Here is a 24294-nt window from a genome sequence, read left to right as displayed (position 1 = left end):
CAAAACAAGCACTAACACACACAGAACCCACTAAAGGAGGTCACAAAGCTACTAAGAAGCCGCCTTATTTTGTTTCTTCTTGACTGAATTCAGGATGCTGTCCATGAGCAAGTTTTTCTCAATTGCAGCACTCTTTCTTCTTGTCCTAGAGAAGCCCACCAGGCTTTCTAGAAATTTTGACCCATTTTTTCCCCTGAGGACGTTCAGAAGGTGAAACAGGTTTTATTTTCTGCCCTTCGGACTTGTATTGTTTACTCTAGTTTTAATGGTTGCAATTTAATGAATTTTCAAAGTGCTGTTGATGGCTGCTTTGTGTTAAATCTTTACATTTTGTAAGCCACCCTGAGGGCTTTTTCAAGACCACATACAAAATAAAGAAGTTCATCTTCTGAGCATCCCAAGAGAGAAGCCTGTTTAAGTAATGGTGTGGGAAAGTTCCATGATTCTGAACAGCTATGGCTGTTCTCCCAAGTGACAAATAGTTAAGCAGAGCATCCTTTTCAAACAGATTCAAATGGAGAGCAGAGGAGATAACCCGAGATTCTTTCCGCAGCGCAATTTAGGCAAAGGGGGTAAAATAGAAATAGTTTTTCAAAGGTCAATGGACTCTTACATTAGGAAAGAACAGAAACCAAGTAGTCACAGTGTAGTCATTATTACAGGAAAAGAATCAAGCTGTGTTTAATTTATAAAATGAGATGTGCAAATTTGTTTGCAGGCCTTGTCCCCCTCATTCCAGATGTGTGTATTAAAGCTGTGGTTACTCACTGGTAGCGAAGAAGGACTCTGCACATGGTCAGAGATCCTATCTCCCTTACCTCACACATCCTTGGTCCAAGACCTGCCTAACCTGAAGCCTTGAGTGCATGTTATATTTATTGAGTACATGCTATATTTTTTCACGGTGGAGGCTCTGCACTTCTTTATCAGGGGTGCATGGCAGGCTGAAATTCAACAGGTGCTGCATCCCCATGCCAAGAAAGCAGCAACAGGGAAAGCTGTCCGTTTGGATGCATTCAGTCTGTCTCTCTTACTTGCCCTGTTCTCATGCTTTTAACATGGACCCGACTGAACATAGAGCCTCCCCACCAAATCACTTTATTTCCATGACGGAGAGAGCTTCACCTGGTGAATTTCTGCAGGGCATGATTTTGCTAGGGATGGCTGAGCGGGGCCAGTATAAAGAAAAGATGGCAACTCTAGTGCACAACCTTTGTCAGGAAAAAAAGAGGGAGGCCGATTTCGCTAACTGCAAGGTCGCAAAGGATTCCTTGGTTGCACCTTTGTGGGGATTTGTGTCCCGCCCCTGATCCCCAGAGCAGGAAGGGGGCGCTTAAAGCCCGCGCCTACAAGGAAGTTCGCCACATAGTGTCAAGCACGCGGATGCCTTCCAGTTTCTTCCGTCCTTTCTGAGATTGAAAAAAACCCCAACGGAAACCAGACGCCCGAAAGCGAGCCGACGGCGACTGTGCTGAGTTGTGCTCGGCGGCGTTTCGCAGCCCCAGAGGAGCGCGCGGTGGCTTTCGTGCGCTCCGCGGCTTCTCCCTCGGGGCGGGAAGGGTTGTCCGAGTCGCCAAAGCAGCGGGTCCCGTGACATCAGCTGAAATAGTCACCGCTCGCCCGCGGCTGCTCGTGCTGCTCCTTCCTCCGTCCGCGCGCGCGCGCCAGCTGCGCTGCTGCTGCTGCTTCTCCGACGACTCCTGGCTGCTTCCGCGGGCGGAGGAGAGAAAGAGAGCGCGCGCTTGCGCTGGGGTATATATATATATCTCCTCCTCTTCTCCCCCGCCGCCACCAACCTCGAGGGAGCTGCTGCCGCGCCCCTCCCCCCCCCAACTACCACGCGCATCCCTCAGGAGGGGGAGGCGCCCAAAGTTGCTCGGCTCCTCAGGCTAGCGAAGCGCCGCCGGGCAGCGACAGCAGCAGCAGCAGCAGCCGGAGCAAGAGGCGGCGCCCGCGCTCCTTTGCTGGACTCCTGCGAGGCGCGCGAGGTTGGGAAGGCGGCGCTCTGCGGCACAGGAGGAGGCTCCCGGCCGAGGAAAGCGACTGGATTACGGTCGGCAGGCCATGGCAGAGCCGGCGCTGGGCTGGGAAGGCCGGCGAGCGAGGGACGGCAGGAGGTGACTTGGCTTCGCGGGACTTGGCGACGCCGCGCGCCCTCCACCTCTTCCCCTCCGCGAGCTGGGGCTGGCCAAAGGAATTCCTTCGCAGGCTCGCTCTTCCTTGGCCAAGAGCCGAGCGCCCCTCGCCGACGCCAGCCTGGGCAAGCGCACCGCTCGCTCCCCCTCAGCCGCCCACAGGTAAGGCGAAGTTTCAAGGCCCCCCCCCCCCCCCCGCCGCGCGCCCCTTTCCCGCGTTTTCTCTCCGCCGGAACTTTGAGGGGCGCTTCTTCTTCTTCTTTCTTCTTTCCGCGCGCCTCGAGTGGAAGCGAAGACCGAGCTGGCAAAGTCCCTCGCCGCCCCAGCTCCCGGTTTCAGTTCACTTGGCCACGTCGGAACTCGGAGCGCCCTGATGCTTTTAGTCAGGGGTGTTTTTTTTTAAATAGCCTGCCTGGTTCCAGAGGTTTATGGCGGGTGGCAGCTGAGCGAGAGCAGCCAGCAACTCAAGTGAACAGAGAGAGGTTGCAGGGTTTTCGTTTGTTTTTGTTTGTTTTGTGAAGGAGAAAAATCGTTTTGTCAAAAGCAGTTCCCGCACGCGCTCTGGGGTTGTGGGTTTCCCTGAAGGCGTCAAGAAGGCGGAAGGGGGACTGAGAAGGCGCGCTGCTACCGCTGCCTGTTTCTTGTCAGAAAGTTCTCACCTCAAGATACCAGTGCTTAGGATTTCAGCCTTAAATATTCTGAGGCTGCAGTTCTATATCCACGGACCTGGGAAGCAAGCTGAATGAATGGTCTTTCTTCTGACTTGAGCAGAAGGCTGCAGAACCACTGAGAGTCTGTAATGGTGCTAAGATTCTTGCAGTTGCACATAAGCCCCATAGAACACGAGGGCTTACTTCTGAGTAAACATGCATAGGATCTGGCTATGCTTTTATCCACCAGATGACAGGTAGAAAATGAAGGGGGGGGGAGCATCCTCCTCTTTGGGTTCTCATCTTGAGCACTCTTGCAAGGGAATAAGCACCATTGAAAACAGTGGGACTTGTTTCTGAGTCAACATGCATGGGATTGCGTTGCCAGGGTCTTATTTATTGATGATACTTCTGAGTTGACTTTTCTAACCACCCCAGCCAGGCAACATGCAGTAGGAAAACCCTATGACAACTGTGCATTGAACTAAAACAAATTGGAATATAGGAGCAGCCTTAATAAAGTAAAATAGGGTTTTGCTTTTTTTTTTAAAAAAAAGAGCAATTTTAATACTAAGAGCAGGTTCAAGTGTCTTTTTAAATGCAGCCTCTAAGAGTGTTGAATCCAATAGTGCAAAAATGAACAGTGAAAGAAGCCATAACATAAAATAATGACAATCTAAGCAGCTATAGATGATAGATAGATAGATGATAGATAGATAGATAGATAGATAGATAGATAGACAGATAGATAGATAGTGCTGCAACCCTATGCATACTCACTTAGGAAAAAGCCCCACTAAACTCGCTAGGACTTACTTCTGAGTAAACAGCTATAGGATTGGGTTCCCCAGACGCAGTTGCTTTTTTCCTCTTTGACCACCTGTTCTGATGTAGTTTCTGCAATGAAGGCAACTGACAGCATTACCTTGTGCATATTTACTTAGAATTAAACAGGACTTTCTCCCAGTAAGCGTGCATATAATTGCACTGAGAGCTTGGAAATACAGTGAAAAGGAGCATGAAATTTGAAGATCAGTTAGACTCCAAGTATATAATAGAGAGCGTATAGGGCTGGCAACTTCTGTTCTCTCCCCTCCCTTTATTGCAGAGCTTTTGAAATTGTGTGTACCTTGCAAAAGGCTAAATAAGTACATAAAAACAAAGCTTTCCCTACCACTCCAGCTCAGTGCTGGGAAAAGTTTAAGCTGTTAAAGACACCAGGCAGGAGGACAATTAAGAGCTGGCAACCCCCAGAACTTCTCTGGCAAATTAATAGAAGTCTGACACCTGACACCCACCTAGGGCACCAAGCAGGAAGGTAGGACAGCTCTCGGAGTCCGCTGCCTAATCATATAGATATTCCAAACCAGCAAAGCTTCCTTAGTCCTTTGGAAGGACCAGGTTGCATGGTAATGAAGACACACAAACGTGCACTGATCGCTACTTTGGAGGCACTTGTTGGATGGGAATGCAATTTTGCTGACAAGTTGTTTTACCCAGCAATCACTGTCTGGGGGCTGCCCATACGACTGCAGCTGGGCAGTGCAATCCCATTTTTGGAAACTACTCAGGCTGAATTCTGCGGGATTTATTCCTTACTAAATGTGATCAGGTTGCCTGCAGTCCTTTTTAAAGTGCTTGTCTGTTTGGCAGTCGTGCTTCCCAAACAGGGGCTTGTAAGCATCTAACGTTGCACTGCTCCTATTTGGCATTAAGTTCTATTAATTTCAGTGACTGTTACATTCGTGTAGAGCTACTTTAAAAGCATGGAACTTGACTCAGCAGATGCATCAGAGTGGGATGGGGGCTGCAACACCTGAAAAGCTTCTCTGTTAAGAATATTTATACCCTGCCTTGTATCATATAGTTCAAGGCAGCTTTTGTACAGTAGTGTTAGTCAGCTCTTCTAACCACCTTCTTGTCATACCCCAAAGCCCCAGATAAGTGTGCTAAGGCATGAAAACCTTAACACAAAGGAGGCTGTTGAGCCTAGTCCTAGAAAGCAGCACATTCAGGCTGCCCAAAGCTGTGTGACAGACTAAGCAGGGACCTCCATCCCTTGAATGTGAAGCTAAATGTTAACTTTCTTCCAGCAAGCACCTCCTGGCTTATCAAATTCCTTCACCCATAAAGCCCCATCCCTCCAGAGATGTCCTATGCAGCTATGCTTAGGGTTACTTTGCAAGCAACGGGGATCACTTGGAATACCCTGTACTTAAAACCCGGTGTGTCGCTTTTTGAAAGGTCTGAGTAAGATTCAGCAAGTGTCCTCAAGGGTGGACAGATGATTGAGCAAGCTCTCCCTCTGTGGTGGGGTTGGTTGAATGGGTCCCATCTGGAAACCACTGTGTTCTGAATGAGTCCCAGTTTACTGGAAGCATACCTCCCATTGTTTCAGTGTAATTTTGTGAAGTAATCTTGTCTGAGGTGCACCAGGGGAAAAAGCCTCTTTCTGCATGGGTGATGACCAAAGAAGAACATAGTTCATTGGGGGGCTGGGGCTGGGGAGTAACATGCCTTCCCCAATATGTTAGATAAAATTACATGAAAGAGAAACGATGCTATACAGTGCTTCATATGAATGATCACATTTGAAATGTGTTTTCTCCCAAGCAAGTCCTATTGACTCCAATGGAACTTTGAGTACACAAGGATTGCAGCCTTAATTTGATTTGCAATTTGATTCAGTTATAATCTGTGTGTGGAAAGTGCCTATCCTTCAAGTAACTACAGGGGTCCAGCAATTGAGGGGGTGTGCAGGGAAGTGGCACAAGCTGCAGTATGTATTGGCATCCTATTCCTGGAGGGGTTTCCTTCTGACCCTTCTCCCTCTGGCACTGTCTATTTTCAAATGTAGCCTGGGGAATCCCCTGGGTGGATCTGCCCCCACCCTTACCCAAAAAAGCAACAATGCACCGCCACAAAACTGTTGCCCTGTGTTTTAGTTTTAATGTATCCTGCCGCAATTGTTCCAGGGATCTCCTATTCTTTCCTGTTTCTCTTTCCACTCTACATGAAGTACTTTTTTTTATTCATAGCTTCTAACTTTCCCCCTCTTGGCATCTTTAACTGCATATATTCAGGGTTAAAGGTGTTAAAAGCAGGAAGGGATGGGATCTGGAGGCAACCTGTACTATTTTTAGCTGACTGGCTACCTATTGGCATCTTGGCCAAGGGATGGGGAGAAGAAGAGAGAGCCAGCAAGTATTCAGTGCTTGAGTATTTTTCACAATGAAGTGGATGAGTTGTAGATAGGCATAGTTCAAGAATTGTCTCATCTTAATATTATCTAAAGAAGAGCACTGTCTGCAGGAACAATTTACTAATTTATGTTGCGCTTCTGCTTTTTGTACCAGCCATAACTACGAACTTAGTAACTTGTTCATGTGAGTTATGGCCCATACCCCACTTAAAGATGCCCACTTTTGCAGAATCTGATTTAAATGTTAATAGATTAGGTAAGGGCAAATATACTTCTTTCTTGATCACATGCTATTATTTTAGTGGAGTTAGAGAGAACGTAAAAGAGAACTAAGAAAAGTTAGAGAGAAATAAAAATAAGTTAGGAATGGAGAACAACAGTGGTAGGTGTTTTAATCTTTCTTCAGAGGATCACAGCCAGGAGTGGTGACCTAGACTCAGAATTAGTATACATTATATATTCCACAACATACCTCTAGATTAAAAACCATTGTATTTCTGACGGCTAGTAGCTTTGCACACTGACGCCAACAATGTCCAGCAACATCCTTTTTCCCTCCCTCCTTCATCTACTTATTGAAACCTAAGTGATTGAGCCAAGTCGTTATCAAAGCAAAGAGATAAAATGCAAAGAAAAGGGCCTCTCCTTGACAGGTGGCAGAAGCATGCCTACCTGTGTGCATGCTCCATTTCCCCAGCTCATAGAGAAAGAGAGTTTTACCCACCTGAGCCTGATGTTGCTCCTTGCTAGATCCTTATTTGATCCTGAGCTGCATACGTAGCCCCAAAGAGCAACTGGGATTTGGTTGGATAGGTTAGGCAAATGGGGGCACTGGCCCCCTTTCTCCTCAGAAGCAATCTCCTATGCTTTCTTTTCTTTACGAAGGAAAACAATGCAGAAGGACCAGCTTTGACGTACAGTACTGGCCTTTGCTAGTATTCAGTTGTGCATAACAGGCAAACGAACCTGCCCAGCAAAGGAGGCCATGCCACAACCAGCTGATGCTCTCTGCTCCCCAAAGTGCTCCCTCTTATATCCTTTGTGATGAAGGAAGCTTGGAGGGTATGAAAGGGCTGGTGAATGTGGTATTCAGATCTGAAGTACTTATTCATTCAGCATCTGCACCTTTGAATCAAATAGGGTCCCAGGAACTGCAAATATAGATCTAGGAATCAGCTTCACACTGGTGGAGGGGGCGGGGAAGAGCCTGTTTAAAGAGCATTCCCAGTTACAATATCTACCCAGCCTCTTCTTCCACCTGCTCACTTGAAAACTGCAGTAGGTTCGGTGAAGGGAAGGAGAACTTGGGTTAGAAGCAGGTCCCTTGCTTTGAACTCTCTGAAGCCTCGATTTTCAGCTTAATCTCCCTCAAGGAGAACATCTGTCAGCGGCCTTACTTTGCATGGTTGAAGAGATGCCACAAATGGCAGGCAAAGTGGTGGTTTCAGAACTGGAAGTGAACTAGCCTTTTAACATTTCAACAAGTTCTTAAGCAGGTAGGAATGGGCTTTGTTGGCACAGATAACAAAGTCCTGATTTTCACAAAGTGGAAGGATGTTTTCTTGCCTGCCACCTTTCCTGGGTGTTATATAGTCTTTGGGAATGGGTGATAAAGAGGGTTTCCCTCTCATGTTCTCATTGTGGTTTTTTGGGTGTTTGTTTTTTTTTTTGGGGGGGGGGAGAAAATAGAGGTGGAAAGTGGACCTGAAGTGGTGCTCATGAAAAACTTTTGGAACCGTTCTGCTGCATGATATCAGTTGGATTGGTGAGGTGGCAATGCAAGAGAGAAAGAGCCTCTTCTTTGAGGGAGTTCTGGATCTCTCTGCTTGCTGTTGTGTTTAACCTTCTTTAGTTAAGAGCTTGATATGCAACCAGGTTGGGCTGTGGTTGTTGCCTGGCAAGATATAATGCTAATGGTGATGTTTTTGCTTGCCAACAAATCAGCTTTGACCCTTCCAGTCTCACAGCAGGCACTTAAACAATAATGTTGTTGCTTTCTTGAGATGGTAATCCTAAACACACGTTCCAAGAAGCAAGTCCAAATAAGATTAGGGTGTACTTCTGAATGAACATGTTGAGTATGAGGCTGTTAGTGCATTTTGATGTTGAGAGGCATGGGTTCCATAATAGCTTGGGTGATACTTTTTGCTGAAAATAGCAAGCTTCCTGGATACATAGATTTCTGATGTACCCCCTAAATGGTGTAGGAAAACATTTCCCCCCTTAATGTGTGATGTGTTATTGGTTACTGTATGTAGCTTGTGTAGAATTTCTGCAAAGCAGTGCACTTTGACCCTCACTCAGTAGTACAAATTATTATATGGAATTGGAATTCCATTTTGGTTGGCTTTTCTAATTTACCTGTCTGAATTTGCTGTTTGGTTGTACCTTTGTCTAATTTTCATGGTTCTTAGCACAAAAACACTCCCAAGGCAGCATGCATCCTCTTCCATGGATCTTGATTCTGCAAATAGTTGCAAACCTGAGCTGCTTTTTAAAAAATCATATGGTGTTTCCATAGTCCTAGGTGTAAAATTACCTGGTTGCACCATTGCACTAGGCAATACATGGGTCTATCTCTTACACTTTCCCATTTTGTTATTTGCCATGGGGAAAACCTGCAGGGCCAGTCCACTGGATTAAGGCCATCAAAGTTGGGGAAAGGCCCTGATTCAAATCTGTGTGATAGTGCAAAAAATCAGTCTTGAGTATGGATGCTACATCTGTCACTAGGAAGGCACAGCATATCTAGGTAAGAGGGAGAAGACAGATATGGTTATCATTTCTTCATATAATTTCATATAATTTCAAATCCTAGAGTTGATTTACTGGTTTCAGTTTCTCGTTCAGTTCAGAGACTTGAATGGAGCATGAATTAGGAATTTGGATTAGAACATCTCTGCATTCTATCATAATCTTTAGACCACCCTAGATCATTTGCCCATGCTACCTTGTCAATTGATAAATGCTGATGCCCTGATTGAAACCCTGTTTTCTGTTGAATTCATTGTTCGAGCTGCATTTGAACCACTGATTTGAATAAGGAACTGAGAACCACCTTGTGGCTTTGAACTGGGTGGGTGAGACTTCTAAGGGACTTCTAAGTGGGGACCAGCTGTGGACATTGAAACACCATGTCAGATCCCAGCGCTTCAGACTTGTGATAAGCTATGCTGGTGCACATAGCTGATCAGACAAGTAGCTTGGTTTCATCAAGTGAATATGGAGTGGCTTTGGAGGGGGTTTCCTCTAGGTAACCAGGCAAGGAATTTTCTATGCAAATGGAAGTGTACTATTTTTCTTTCTTTAGTGTTTTCAGTGTGGCACAAATTACTAACATACAAATGTATAGACAGGCTATTGTAAATTCTTGTGGACTAGTAATTCTTGCAGACATATTTGCAAGGCTGGTTTTGACATAAAACACACACCTACCTCTCTCCCTTCAGGAAGAAGGCAATTTAAGGGTCCCCCCCCCGCCTGTTCTGAGATTGCCAAGACCTTATGAGGAAACCCTTCCTCTGAATGTTTCAAGTCTTCCTGGTGCAGAGTAGAAAATGTAGAGGAATTCTTCCCCTAGGCACTGACAGTAATGGAATAATCAATCTGCTATTACTATTGCATGAGGCCATTTTTCTCCCCTCAAAGGTACTTGGAATGTTGACTCAGTGGAACAAGATGAGGTCTGGTCATGCCTAGCATGTTCCCCTGGCTCTCAGGATCTCTCACTGAGTGCCATAAGCTCATTCTATGAGATCTTCCTGGAGAGAAAAAGATTAGCTCAAGGAGATGATTAGACAGCAATCTTATCCTTTCCTTTTTTGAATGTGAGTTGTTTTGTAAAATCACTCCAGCATGACAGTTGTATTAGGATTTTGCGACAAGATGTACCCGCATCACACAGGTTTATGACTTGTAGACAGCAGGGATACCAGGGAGCAGTTTGGAAAACCTGTAGCATGCAAGGTAATGTGCATAAGCAGTGAACATAGTTTTTGGACTGTGGCACATTCAAATCCAATTGAATGGTCAATAGCTCTCTTTTGGTCACATTTCACTCAAATGCAGTATATTTTGCTACTTAATCCCCACAGGTTCAAGTGTGATAAGTCCCTTGCTTAGCCATCCCTTCAAGCAATGGCACACACCTGCATATAATATAGACAGCTGGGGTTTTCTTGGACGTTTCTGTTGTCACAAGGGGGGAGCCTATATGCCAGTTGGCCAAATTGCCTATAACTACATAGCATTGCAAAGCAGCAGCCGGGTTGGCCTAGATAACTAGAATCCAAGCTTAACAGAGACTGGTGGGCAGTGAATGTGTAATAGCTTGCATTCTCTTTCTCTCTCTCATGCCTAGTTTTCCAGCAAGCTTCTTAGATAAACTCCTGCAATGAGAGGCATAGGTAGCAGACGCTGCAATGCATGACACAGCTAGCAAACATCTTCCTTTAAAAAAATTCTATTGATAGAATAATACCAAAAAGCCCACAAAAGGTAGAGTTAGGATGTACATTTAGATCATGTTAAAATGCCAAAAAACCGAAGAGATTTGGCGATCATCTTTAGTGCTTCTGACCCCACTACGTTTAAGGAAGGGACACCATTTCAGATTTCATTTGGAGAGGTCGGTAAGGGAGTTCTAGTAAAGTTTAAAGGTCTGGTCTTGAATATGTTCAAGTTAATATTGCAAAAGTGTATACAAAGAATGTGTGGCATTTTCTTCTTCTTTCCTATTGTTATTGCTATAGCAATGTTAACATGACAAAAATGGCTATAGCATTATTATTATAATTAACTTTTTAAAGAAAGTGATTTCTGACTTTGGTATGAATATGAAGCACGAAAGCCCACATAAATGCTCATAAAATGGGTGGTAGTCAACTAAGTTTTACTCAGAGTAGACCCTCTGAAATTAATGGGTCTAACTTAGTCATGCTCATTTATTTCAGGGTTTCCAGCTGTCTTTGGACTACAACTCCCATTATCCCTAGCTAACAGGACCAGTGGTCAGGGATGATGGGAACTGTAGTCGAAAAAACACCTGGAGACCCAAGTTTGGGAAACCCTGATTTATTTCAGAGGGCCTACTCAGAGTAAAACAGGCCTGGTGGCTAAAAATAGCACAAATGGCTAGTCTTACACATGTGCCATACAGGTCGGGAGTGCTAACTGTGCTATATATACTTATCTCCCCATATTATGGAACACAGTGCTTTATTTGCGATGGGGACAGATCTATGTATTCAGCAAGAGATTGTAAACATTACAGTGCAATGGTAACGTCACCCCAGGCATGCCATTTTCAGCAGGTGAAAGGTAACTTACACCTTGACTCTCATTCTGTTCAGGGTCTTAGACAGAGTATTGGATTAAGAAAGAAGCTCATACCCTTTGGTGTTAGACTGAAAGATGCAAAATAGTTAGTGAAGCTGTATAGTTGACCAGTTGGACAGTGTAGAAAAAGCCACCTCTGGCTAATGTGTTTGACTCATTTGAATTGTGAGGCTCTTCCAGAAGTGTAGGTGCTGCACTGCTATTCATGGCACACATAGCTTGGTGTCTGCTTTATGGTGTAAACTTCTGCTAGTGAATAGGTTGGGTAAGTTTTTTTCAGGTTTCTATGTGAAGGATTCACAATAGCCCCTAGACAGACTGTGGCATTCTGCTGCCGAAAACATCTGTCGCTATTCAACACATCTCTGCATGTGTAACAGAATACCTTCCCTGTTTTCACTAATTCATCACATGGGTTCTAATTACTAAAATGTTCAAAACCTAGTTTCACCTTATATGTGAAAATAGGTAAAAAGATAAAGGAAGTAAAGGACCTCTGGACAGTTAAGTCCAGTCAAAGGTGACTATGGGGTTGCAGCGCTCATCTCACTTTCAGGCCAAGGGAGCCAGCGTTTGTTCACAGACAGTTTTCTGGGTCATGTGGCCAGCATGACTTAACCACTTCTGGTGCAACAGAACACCATGACAGAAGCCAGAGCGCACAGAAATGCCATTTACCTTCCTGCCACAGTGGTACCTATTTATCTACCTGTACTGGCATGCTTTCGAACTGCTAGGTTGGCAGTATATGTGAAAATAGCATTCTAGAGGCCCCCATATCCAGTAAATGTGGGAAAGTTCCTATCGTGGGGTCACAACAACCATGGTCTCAAAAGTTGGTCTGCTTCCGACCATGCAGTACCTGTTGTGGTACATTGTGCTATTAAAAAACTCCAGAAGTAGCAGAGAGATACATGGAAAGTAATTGGCTTTTCATTTCTAGCCAGGTGCAGGGCATAGGTCCAAGCAGATGATGTCACCAGGGACTGGAACTGTGTTTAGTGCCCTGGATTGCAGCTGCCTAAATCTGCCTTGTGGTCATTGGCTCAACCAAAGGATCACAAAAGCTTACAGGCCTGGTTACAGATCCACAGGCTCATCACCTGCAGCCTCCAGTGAGCTCAATGATTCTAAGCATTACTGAATGTGGCAACAATCCCTCTCCTTTTACATTTGCTGAGCTGGAGGCTATTACACAGGGGAGCCTGAGAACCAGGGATTTCAACTTTTGCTTTTGCAGATAGTTGCATTAGGTAGATCCTGTCATGTGGATCTTCCCCAAGGCAAGAAGAAAGAAAGGGAGAAAGAAAGAAAGAAAGAAAGAAAGAAAGAAAGAAAGAGAAAGAGTTGCTCCTTAAAGGAAAAAAAAAAAGAGCATGTGTTGTCACTGGAATAAAGATGTGATTTAGACCTCAGCTGCTCTGGCTTCTATTCATAGTAGAAAACTTAATTGTAGCTAGAGACTGACAGGTTAAAAATAAGAGAGAGCAGCCAAGCTGAGGTAGTGTGACTTACCAGAATAAAAAGATTAAGAGTAACAGAGTGATTTACTGGCTATATTAGATTAACTGCTATGGTACTGGAGGAAAAAGCCCTGCTTAAAGTTTCCTGAACATTCAAGGAGAGGACAAGAGCAGAATAAAAACAACACCGCAGATTCGAATGGAGCCCAAAGTGGGACTGCTAGTGGTATATGCAGCTAGTCTCTCTCTCTCTGTGCAGAACCTGTTGAGGACTAGAATTCAAACCAAGCTGATACAATTGTTTGCATTGCCATTGTAACTGCTACAGAATAAAAGTAATAGAGGTTCTAAAGCCTGCATTAACAGGGCTACAGATACAAAATTGCATTCTGTATATTTTAATTGATTGATCCAGAGTAATTTCATCCTCAAGAATTCAGTAGCTCTGGGGGGACGACTAATTTGGGTAATCAGTGTCACAAGTTTTCAGAATTTAGAATCCCCACACTGCTGAAATCATGAGCACCCATTCTTATTTGTAATACTTCTCAAGCAATTTGTTAGTCACATGGGCTGCAAAGGCAACACTGGAAAAATTTGTGATTATACCCAAGGAGAAAGTAATAAAAGTGGTAAAAGCCATGTCCTGTTTGCAATTTGCCTTTTTCTCACCCTCAACAAACATTGAGTGTTTCCCCGACTTATGGTTCTATCCTGCCCTTTTTCTATGGAGCTTAGGATATTGCCAATGGGAGTTTTCCTATTCTAGCTTCACAATAGCCCTATGAGAGGACTTAGGGTGAGGGGGTGGGTGGCTAGTCAAAGGTCATTCACTGACCCTCATGGCTGAATGGAGATTTGAACTTGGACCTCTCCAGTCACAGCCCAACTCTCTGCCTCAGATGACTTTCTACCCACTTACTGTTTAAAATCTATGGTCAGAATTCAGAATTTTTCAAGTAGGCTTCTGCGAGTGCAGAAAAGACCTCATCTTCCTCTCCTTCCCCCTTCAACTCCCACATGCCCCCAAATCTTCTCCCAGTGGTCCCCCAGCCATTTATTATGTTGAATATAACCCTATACACCAGGAGTTTGAACTTGAGGAGGCATTGCCCCAATTGCCACAAATACACACACACAACTGTGATTTGATCAGAAGAAAACTCCCTTCCTGAGAAAAGAGGTTCATATTTTTCACAGATGGTATCTGAATCACATTATAATTTGGAACTAAATGTCAGAGTGATCTGAAGAATGAATAACATGAAACTGAAAAGCTTAAGGGAGGTAGCTTTTCAGAGTTTGTATTCTTTGATTTGTCACTTACTAGGGAAAAAGTTGAGCTGTTTCAGATGGCATATCTGGTTGTCGCAAGTAAGCTTAAGGAACAGGGCTGTGGTCTAGCTGGGCTCCTTATTGTTGAAGTTGGTTGTTAAAAATGCCAGCTGTGAGTCAGGATTCTGTTACGCTATGGAAATGCAACAGCTGAAATTACTTTTACCATAAAAGGGTTGGTCAAAATTGAATGATTCATGAATGAAAGAACTGATGGCTGAAGAAGGCTATTCTGAGGGCTGAAGAAGGCTATTAGAAAAGAGGAAAGACATAGAACTGTAGAGAGAACGAGAATTTTCAGGTGGGGACTGACAGAAATAATGCAATACTTTATCAGCTGTGGGGAGTATTTGGATGACCTCTGTGGATCTGACACATTCATTGAGTAAAGCAGGCACTCTTATTAAGACTAATTATAAATGTGTTTGCTTGTGTGTGAAGGTGTTGCAACTATTAATATTGAGTTGTGAACGTTGCCCATCTCGGATTTAAAATGTGGACTGCAACAGGAGCTGTCCCCACTGGAAGTGCTGAATTCATTGCTGCAAGTCGCAGGGCCAATTGCCTTGAGACAAAACTTGCTCCAATGTGTGGCTTGTTGCTGTGGGGTGTTTGGGGGCATCAAACAGCCTCAAAAATATGACCTGCCATTAAAATTCTGGTTATTACTGAGCACTAATCAAATAACTGGAAATAAGTGTGATGATCAATTGACTGGAAGGGACTGCAGGTATGCCATGGAATATGGACAATAAATAATTATTGAGATTTTTCACAGTGAGCTTCCCCTGATGGACACTGGACCAAAAAAACCCCTTCAGAACCATTTTTTTGCTCACATCTCTAACTATGCAATTTAATGAGTAAATTAGTTTTCCCCGTCCCATCTTAAAGTCTTTTTTACACCGGCTCTTCCACATGTGTTCTGCTTTCAGACTTCCTCCTTCTCTATTGCTTTGGCTCCCCTGCCTTTTTGTTTCATCTTTTCTCTGTCTTCTGGATTGTTGCTGTTTTTAACTCTTTGCTTTTTTATTACCTTTCTCCAGTTTCCTTCCAACTTCTCAAAACACTTTCAGTTCTTTTTTCTATTACTGCCCTCCAAAACAAAAACAACAACAAACACCCTTCATATTGTTTTTTAATGGGTAGCAGAGTCTCACAAGGAGCACAAAGTAACATCTCTCACCCACCCTACCTTCTAGTTTAGAGTTCCCATGCTATAGTCTGGAGTTCAGCCTCCTTTCCAGTCCATCACTCCTTTTATGTTACTACAGCAACCTTGTGGTACACGATGTGCTTGATACTCAAAGGATGGCAACCATCTCTTCCCTTAACCTCCTTTGCTTCTGGGAACAAAATGCACTGAGGCTCCTTGCTGATACTTGTGCTGTAGCAGCAGCTAACTCCCCAGTGTTTTCAACTTTTCTCACGACTTTTGATTGCAAGGGTGGTGAAGGACAATGCATTGGCATGGAGGCAGCTGACATGCCAGGGCCTGAGGCAGGCTGGTTTTGAAGAATGAGGTGGTGAAGGAGTGAAAAAAGCGTTGGCATCAGCCTTGTTGACGACTGTGCCTGCTGTACTAAGAATTCACACACCTTCATGTTTTGAAAACTGAGCCTGTAAAGTAAAATCTGGGTGTTGCTGCAGAATCCTGCAGAAGTGCTGCCTTTCCTGATTATATTTTTAGCTTTCACTTTGGGTGGGGGGAGCATTGTAGTGGTCAATTAATTTGATATGCCTTTCACCACTTCCAACTCTCCCCCCCCCTTTTTTTTTTTTTTTGCTTCCACCACTCGCAATACCTTCAGCATCTTTGTCCTTGCCATATTCTTTGTGACTCAGCTCTCTCCCTCCTGAGTTTGGGGTGGGAAAGAGGATGCTCACATTGTATGTAAATTTACCTGATTGCAATTGCAGAACCTATTTGTTCTATTTGCTAAAACGCCTCTCTATATGCTGCAAAGAATCGCAGCCATGCTGACTTTGGTACTTTAAGGTTTTGATGGTTTCTCAGTTGTCCCTTTTCACTAACCCCCAATTTCATTTTGACTGTGGCTGATTAGCCATGGAATGCCCATGGTGTTCCTGTTTCAGACAGACCATCACCCTGATTAGCCTTGAAGAGCCTCCAGCAGCAAAGAGCCTCTCCCTAAGAGTTAAGTGAGCTTTGTGCGAAAGCAGCAAGGAACCTCTTGATTTAGATTACATTTTACGTGGAGCTTTCATCACTCAGGCTGTCCAGGGTAAGCTGTTGCGTATCTCTCCCCCACCCACGCCTTTAAAGTCAACGTGTGGTCTTTTACCTCCTTGAAGAAGCTCCTGTAAAAAAAAAAAAGCTGTGCCACTTTCTTTTCAAAAAGGTATGCAAATATCAACCTGATTTAAAAATATTTAGACACTGAGAATTAAACATTTCCTGTCTATGCAGCTAATACTTGGTGTGTGTATAGACTGCAACATAGAATTCGGATTTCATAGAGTCATAGAGCAGTAGAGCTGCAATGCAGGAATCATGGATGGCGGCTAACAGATTGAGGTTGAATCCTGACAAGACAGAGGTACTGTTCTTGGGGGACAGGAGGTGGGCGGGTGTGGAGGACTCCCTGATCCTGAATGGGGTAACTGTGTCCCTGAAGGACCAGGTGCACTGCCTGGGAGTCATTCTGGACTCACAGCTGTCCATGGAGGCACAGGTCAAATCTGTGTCCAGGGCAGCTGTTTACCAGCTCCATCTGGTACGCAGGCTGAAACCCTACCTGCCCGTGGACTCTCTCTCCAGAGTGGTGCATGCTCTGGTTATCTCTCGCTTGGACTACTGCAATGCGCTCTACGTGGGGCTACCTTTGAAGGTGACCCGGAAACTATAACTAATCCAGAATGCGGCAGCTAGACTGGTGACTGGGAGCAGCCGCCGAGACCATATCACACTGGTCTTGAAAGACCTACACCGGCTCCCTGTATGTTTCTGAGCACAATTCAAAGTGTTGGTGCTGACCTTTAAAGCCCTAAACGGCCTCGGTCCAGTATACCTGAAGGAGCGTCTCCACCTCCATCGTTCAGCCCGGACACTGAGGTCCAGCGCTGAGGGCCTTCTGGCGGTTCCCTCACTACGAGAAGCCAAGTTACAGGGAACCAGGCAGAGGGCCTTCTCGGTAGTGGCACCCACCCTGTGGAATGCCCTCCCATCAGATGTCAAAGAGAAAAATAACTACCAAACTTTTAGAAGACATCTGAAGGCAGCCCTGTTTAGGGAAGCTTTTAATGTTTAATAGGTTATTGTATTTTAGTCTTTTGTTGGAAGCCACCCAGAGTGGCTGGGGAAACCCAGCCAGATGGGCGGGGGTATAAATATTATTATTATTATTATTATTATTATTATTATTATTAATTAATTAATTTATTAACATCATCATCACAATAAAAGCATCTGTGACAGCTGGCCACCCAGCCTCAGCTTACAACCCTCCATTGAAGGAGAGTCCTCTACCTTCCAAGGGAGTCTGTTCCCCTGTTCAATAGCTCTTGCCCTTCGGGTCCTCCCCTCAGGAGCAGGAGGAAAAAAGCTGGCTCCATCTTTTATGAAGACTGCTGAAGCTGGAGGGTGAGGCAAGGCAGGTGGAAAGAGCCATCATTGCCTGATGGCCAACAGGAGGTCTCTTTCCCCTAACCAACCAAAAACCAACCAAAATTATTATTTGTTAAATGGCCAAATGTGGGGGGTTTGGAGGAACATGGAAAACTTTTGGAATCACAGTACCACAGCTGGAGATGTATGGGAATGTAGTTAGTAAGAAAAAAAAGTAAAGTAAAAGAAATGGATTTTTATTTTATTTTATTTGCCTTGGAGATGAGATGGAAAACCCTTTTGGCACCACAGTATCACATCTGGGGACCCATAGGCTCAGCCATTTTAATAATAATAATAATAATAATAATAATAATAATAATAATAATAATATATTACAATGACAAATTATGGAAGGGTTTTGCAGGGTCACAGAAGCCTCTTGGGGGACAGATATCACTCATGGGTTGGTTAACCAACCTGTGCTATTCCAAAACCATTATGAAGTTAGTTTCCCTTTGTGAGTCTGAGCAAAGAATATATAGCTAAAAGGGAACATGGCAGCCACTATTTCCATCATGTATATATTGAATTGGACTAAGGACTTTCAGACCTAAGAAGATGGGTTCCCACAGAGGCTTACAAAATCTGTTTTCATAAGCCCAACACAAAAGCTGATGTTCCTTGCATTGCCTGAAAACCTATATAGATTTGGGGTTTCTTTTTTGACCAGAAGTCTCTCAAATCTATTGTGGCAGGGAAAGCCTTATCACTTTGAAGTCAATGGGAGCGTTAGCACTGACTTCAACTGAATGAGGCTTTATTCATGGAAAGTACTACAAGAGCAAAACCAGAACATTTTTTCCCTAAATTAGTGCACTTGTAAGGCAGTATGCATTGCTGCTCATTTCCCCCCCATCACATGCTATTTCATAGGATTTTCTTTTTTGCTCTGAATTTTTGCTTATAACCTAAAAATGTTCCATAATGTGAAAAGAAGAGTGGACTTTTTGTGTGTTAGGAAAGTGGCTTCTTTTTGTAATAAAGCAGTGTTTCTCAAACAGTGGGCAAGGAACCATCCAGGGCTTCCTCGCTTCCCCCACTTGCTAGCACCAGCAACTCCCAACATGCTAAATAAAATGATCTGGAAGACAACAGATGTTTGGGTTGGAGGGGGAGAGAAAATGAGACCCCCCTTTTCTAAAGGGAAAGGGCCACAGAAACTTTTGAATGACAGGTAAAATAATAATAAAAAAACAACAACTGGGGCTAGAATAGAGAGAAATTGGAGAAGAAAGCTGTTACAGTAGGAAGAAGTGAATGTAAAAGGAGCAGGGAGGAGAGAAGCAGGCAGTTTGGAGGGGAAAAGAATACAGTGGTACCTCTGGTTATGAACTTAATTCGTTCCGGAGGTCCGTTCTTAACCTGAAACTGTTCTTAACTTGAAGCACCACTTTAGCTAATGGGGCCTCCCGCTGCCGCTGTGTCGCTGCTGCGTGATTTCTGTTTTCATTCTGAAGCAAAGTTCTTAACCCAAGGTACTGTTTCTGGGTTAGAGGAGTCTGTAACCTGAAGCGTATGTAACCTGAAGTGTATGTAACCCGAGGTTCCACTGTACAAGTGTGAAAGGAGGAGAGAGGGAATGGCAGGAGATGAGCAAAAATATTTTGAGCAGCATGCGCAGGGGAGGGGGAATTAAAAATTTTAAAAGCCTGCTTTAGAGCCTCTGATGCAGCAAATCCTGGTGAGAATGGGGAGGCTGAGTCACAATGTCTCCAGTCAGTCTTTAAGCTTTGAGGAAAATGGACTATGGAACTCCATTTCCTTGCCACATGGAAATTGCTGTGGCAAAGAATTCCCAAAGAGGGGTTAAATTACAATATAAAATTGTGCAAGTAATTGCCATCTGGTTATGGTAAACTCTGGCTCTGTATGCTGCCATTTTGTTATTAGCGTCATCCCCTGTGCGGCCATTTTGTGATTGGAGGGCCTCAGTCATTTCCGGTACTTTCAAGTGGGCCCTAGGGGTAAAGAGAGAGAGAGAGAGAGAGAGAGAGAGAGAATATCACTGTATTAAGAGTGTAGACAATACAGCAGATGCACAACTCAGTGAAGCCAGAGTGGCAATGTGCATATGCAATCCAAAAGGTGGTGCTGGGAACTTTGTGGGAGTCAGCACACTCCCCAAGAAAAGTAACACCACCCGTGGAGTTGTAGGATCATTGTGCCAAACATGAAGTTGCCTTACACTGAGTCCACCTGGTCCATTGTTTCATCTGGCCCAAAGCTACTATCTATTTCACCTGGCAGCGTATCTGACAGGTGTTTTGCAACACAGAAATGTCTGATATCCATGTGAAGTGGAGGTGCCAAGCTTCTTAAATGCAGAGTTCTGCCACACAAATAACACCTTAAAGTTACTGAGTGACTATTCCAAGTCTGTAATAGCTTTTGGCACCATGGCTGCAGAATAGTAGTCATACTTCTGTAATATCATATTTATCCTCTATATGAAGTGCCAGTGAACTATATTTATTAAGGGACCGTTTTTAATCACTATGGGCGGTGGGGGTAGGAGGTGAGATTCTTCACTGGGAACAAATCTCATTTCCAAGAGTCCTTACAAAATGAGCCATAAAATTACAATATTTCAAAGTACTTCGTAATTCCAGTACAGGCAGCTCTTCATCATGGAATATGAAGGCTCGGAAAATACAAAACTCATTAGATTAAAATAAACCACCTACTGCGAGGAAGAAAAGCTTATTTATCAATATCAATTTTGTTTCTGATAACCCTGCATGGCAATTTGTTACTACCAAGAATTATGATTTGGGTATCATTCAGACCCAAATGAAAGTGTATTTCCTGACTCTTAGTTTCAATTTCTTTTGAAATTTACTTAGTTTTAAGGCAGGTAGAAAATGATGGTTGGTAACTAGGTAACATGTCAACAAAAGACACAAAATCTTAGCAACACAACCAATTACACCCCAAATTTCTTGTCTTGAGATACTTTTTCAAAATCTTGACACTGCAAAAATATTTTGTTTCTATCCATGTATAGTAAATATAAAACAAGTGTCTATTTTTCTCCAATTTCAGCTATCCTTTTTTTAAAAAAAAGTGTTAAAGACATAAGTAAATGCTTATAATAACCCAATCCAATCTATCCTTACTCAAAAGAAAGTCTGAGTTAAATGAAGCTTCTTTCCAAGTAAACATGCATAGGATTGTGGCCTAAATCTCAATTCATAACATTTTAGTGTAAAATACTGCATCTAGCATAAATGTGCAAAATGTGCAAGAACCATAAAACATGACTTACAATAAAGGAAAAGTAAAATAATTACAACTTTCCAAAATTCCCTATAATTTTCCTACTCCACATTCTGTTATGGGTCAAGTTACCAAACAATCTGTATTGCCTTAAATTACAGGTAGCTGTGTTGGTCCAAGTAATCATAGAGTAATACCTTTAGTAGCATTAGCTAAAATGTTACAAAGCATGGAGTAAACTTAAATCAGCCATTCCTTGGCTTTTGGAATTACTGCTGATTTCCATTGTGGCTAATATAACCTTAGGTGGTAATAAAAGATTTAAGACTAGTAATCTACGATCACCTTGATCGTTCTCATGCAAGGAACATAATAATACAGTCAGTGGGTCAATCCTCAGACTGACACAGACTCAGGTAGATATGCTGACCCAAGACTGTATTAAAAAAAAAACCCCAGGGGTGTTCTATATGGCCATGTTTCTGTTACTTGAAGAGACAGAACTTTCCTGAGAGAAGAGCTGACATCTGGTAGCAGAGACCTGAAAGCAGAGAACAGAGGCTTAGATGTAATTGGACACGTTGGTAAACTGATCTCTGCAGAAGAAAGTTTGTCACACTGATACTTGATCCTGGCCTTGCTACACTATTCAACCGAGAAGTAAAACAATCTCTAACAGAATGCTCTCTGGCAATTAGTAGGCATGGGTTCAGACTAGTGGTGCATCAGATGTGAACTTGCACCACCATGTCCCCCCCCCCCCATAATAACAATGGCAGGAAATTAAGTTCTCCCTTAATTTTATATCCTGTATATGGTAAACTCAATGCTCAACAGTGGAGAAGTCGGGGGAAGTCCATACATAGGAAGGACCTTGTACGGCTGTCCACATATCATTTCCACACAGTCTTTAATAAATAGGTTAATCTACCGTAGCTTTACTTTATTACTCAGTCTGAGCCCATTTTTACTGGCAAGGGTCTATTTTAGCTGGAGGGGCAGCAAATTTAAAGGCACACTCATTTGTTAAGGCTCCTTTGATTCTAGTGTGTCCCTGTAATAAGGGATGGGGGGGGGATTACAAAAGCTGGCCCTGCATAGGCGACTGGTTGAAATACTTAAATTTCACATACCGGGTTTATTTGGCTTCTACTGGACTTCTTAGTAGTAACAGCACACCTTGTACAGGGATCAAAATTCTCATATATATATATTTGTCTGAATTATCCAGCATGAACTAAAAGTCTTGTACCCATCTCAAAATGGGCAGTTCAGTAATAATAGCATTTAAAATAAGAGAGGCAGCATAATTACTACAAGCCTTTTAAACTTCTCTGGTCAGACCCTCTGTAAACACTGTCCTGGATGGCTGTCATTGCAAAACCTGAAGCTAGAATCATCCCATAATAGCTTCCTAACCATATGTTGTGCTTTCTCCCTCATATTGCAAAAAAATAATTTGACAATGTTCCACAAGAAGATTATTTCCTTTTGGTGTCAGAAAGAAGACAGATTAGCCTGAATTAATACTTCATCACGGCAAGCGGGCCTTTGAATTGGTAATTGGCATCGTCTGGTAGAGGACGCAGTAGTAACATGAGCAGTATACAATTTTTATGTCAAAATATTGCAATTGTAAATGATAAATAAAAATATATATGGATTGGAAACCTATCTTATGGGTGGCAAGTGTGTCTTTATCTCCAAGACTGAGCAGGGACTATAAAACCTTGGAATTCAACATTTTATTCCGGAATTTAGTAAATATCTCAGATTCAAACTAAAGATACCACTTGCGGTGTGGGGTCTATGAAGCTGCTTGAGTTCACATAAATGGCTTGCATTTGCTTAAGCTGAATTTCTGATTTTTCTTGTTTCTTTGGAGAGCTGACCTGCCCACCCTGTGCGCCATATCATAACCTACTTTTGACAACCCCCTCCATTTCAAAAGCATTTGGGCATGTGCTGTTGCTGTGGTGGGGGGGGGGGGACAAAGTCTTAAAGCTATTGTGGCGTCATGTACCTAATTTCAGGTTTCTTATGACTTGTTGCCATAGTTTTGGGAAATCACAGTAATAACAAATGTCATCCAACAATCCCCATTCCTAACACCATGCCATTAAGAAAAAAAGGAAATATGCTTTCTAGATTGAAGCATCACCTGGGTGGAAACCTGAAACATTGATGAGCGCAGAATTCACAAGCAACTCTAAAGAACTGCTTGCATAATGTAAGTAATTTGTTTAGAATAGACAATTGCAGGGCTAAAAGGGATGCTGTTGGTTCTGTCTTTGTAAATAATGTAAATTGCTTTTCTGCTTTTACTGCTTTTAAAGGATGCTCCAAGGGGCGAGGGTGGAGAGTGGAATTTACTTTCTCTCCAAATCCTGCAAGCTGTAACTGAGGACTGGGCTTTCAGCATCTTCCTGTGCTGAAGACACAGTTTGCTTTTTTTGGAGCACCAAATGCACCATCTCAGTGAAGAGTTCTATCATCCAAATGGTTTCTTGCATCCAAAGTTGAGTCTGCCTTTCGTACTCTGACCGTGTCAGGACTCTCAACAGCAGCCTGTGGTCAGAAACACAATCGCATTGGTCAGAGGAGAGTCTAGGTGTAGCTGGGGTCAAAGCACAATAAAGTCTAAGCAAGCACAGTCCAAGAATCAGGGCAGGATGATGAGTCAGTGAAAATGCACAGCATAATATGTAAGATTGTTCATAAGAGCTTGGGAGTAAAAAGTCTTGTGTTGTTCCAGCATCCGCGAGACCTAAACTGAGGGCTTACATTGCCTGGTGCCCCAGATTCTGTCAAGGACCAGTGTTCTGACAACTACCGTATTTTTCGCTCTATAACACGCACCCGACCATAACACGCACGTAGTTTTTAGAGGAGGAAAATCCGTAGGCATGCCACCCGTAGGCATTCCCTCCATAACATGCACAGACATTTCCCCTTACTTTCTAGGAGGAAAAAAGTGAGTGTTATGGTGCAAAAAATACGGTAATTACCCCTGCTCCCCAGAAGCCCATTTACTCACGAGTAGCTCTATTACGCTAGAATTTGGGGTGAATAGTCATTTGTTGGGTAACCACTTGAGCCTGGAATTTCTGGTCCATAAGATAAAAATGCTGACCTAAACCACAGGAGTTCAACACAGAATTCCATGCTATCTGAAAGCATCCTGGAAGTGACAGAGACATCTATTTACTAATGCCCTATTTTTACAATTGTGTGGGTGGGTGCGCTAAATAACAGCCAGACACAACATGATGGTCTTGGTCTGTACACTGTGTTAACAAAATCCATTCCCTAAAACAAAATGGGG

At 43.4% G+C, this 24294-nt stretch overlaps 1 protein-coding gene across 1 annotated transcript in view; it reads left to right on the top strand.

The window, feature by feature from the left end:
* Window positions 1-1726: 1726 nt before the first annotated feature.
* The window catches only part of CDH23 (cadherin related 23), a 398468-nt gene continuing 375900 nt past the window's right edge, over window positions 1727-24294 (top strand). Inside the window, exon 1 of the mRNA XM_079976255.1 lies at window positions 1727-2297. The gene's annotated coding sequence lies outside the window, so the exon portion shown is untranslated. The remainder of the gene's footprint in view (window positions 2298-24294) is intronic.

This window comes from Podarcis cretensis, assembly GCF_951804945.1.
Source record: "Podarcis cretensis genome assembly, chromosome: 5".
Lineage (NCBI taxonomy): Eukaryota > Metazoa > Chordata > Lepidosauria > Squamata > Lacertidae > Podarcis > Podarcis cretensis.
Note: the sequence above shows the minus strand (reverse complement) of the source record. Positions and strands in the feature narration are given on the sequence as shown.